Here is a 1214-nt window from a genome sequence, read left to right on the forward strand (position 1 = left end):
CCTATGTCAGCCACACCTCCCTACTTTTATTCTTTTTACTACATCATAATTATTCTAAGTGTCAGGTGAAGATACACACAAAGGGCCTCAGCTGCCCTTCCTCCCCTGACCGGTTCCAGGTGTCCCATTCAGCGTCTCATCCTCCAGCAGAGGTGTGGCCGCAGGCCCTGAGGTTAGGCCAGCCCTGCTGAAGGTAACAGGCAGACTGCATGTTTATTCTCCTTGCATTTGGGTAATGCTTTTAGCCTTTCAAGTTGCTTTTGTGTGTCCCCTTGTTAAATTTCTGCAAAGATCCTTTAGGTAGAAAAAAAAAATCTCTCTGTCTCTCTGTCTGTCTCTCTCTCTCTCTCTGGTGTTTGAGCTCCGGGCCTTTGCACAGAACTACATTGTTAGCCCTTTTTTTTGAGACAGAGTCCAGCTACGCTACTCCAAAGTGTGCAACTCTCCTGCCTCAATTTTCCAGGGTGCTGGGGTTACAGGTAGGTACTGTCACTCTTCTTGTCTTAGAAAACCTTGCTTTTGTCTTAGAGGGAAACTGAGGCACAAACAGATGATTTGTACAGGGCAGAGCTGGCTCTGCCAGTGCTGTTGGGGGATGGGGCAGTCAGCCGCCTGTGAAGTCCCGGTCCTCTAGGAAGAGTGTGGTCCAGAGTCTGGGGATGTATCTCAGCGGAGCAGTGCTTTCTTGGCCAGCAGAGTGATGTCGTGAGCTCAACTCCTGGTAGCAGAAAAAAAAGAGAGTTTGGTCCAGTTGGGAGTTCAGAGCTCAGGCTCTGGTGCCAAACTGTCCAAATTTGCAACTTTCTGGCTGGTTACACACACTTGGTTTCCTCTTCATTGAGAAGATCTAATAATAGAAACCCGTCTTATACAGCTCTGTGCCTGGTACTGTGAACACCCACCTCAGTTGAGCTCTTGCTCTGCGGTTCTGCGCCAACTCTGAGCACTGCAGTTCCTGGCATGCGCGGTCGGCCAGCCTTTCCTCGTATACCCGAGACCTACTGTGTGCTGCTCTCTGGGAATAAGGAGAAGAACAAGGCACAGTTACGTCCAAGGAGGTCAAAGTGCACAGCTGCTAGACCCATGCCCGGTCCAGACTGGTGGCCAGAGGCACAGAGTGGAAATGTCCCTTGAGCACTCAGGCGACGCAGAGCCCAGCTCCAGGGGTGTGGAGACTCCAGGCCTGGGTTTTTCTGCTGCTTCTTTACCTGCGA

The sequence above is a fragment of the Octodon degus genome, unplaced genomic scaffold (genome assembly GCF_000260255.1).
Source record: "Octodon degus isolate 3935 unplaced genomic scaffold, OctDeg1.0 scaffold00070, whole genome shotgun sequence".
Lineage (NCBI taxonomy): Eukaryota > Metazoa > Chordata > Mammalia > Rodentia > Octodontidae > Octodon > Octodon degus.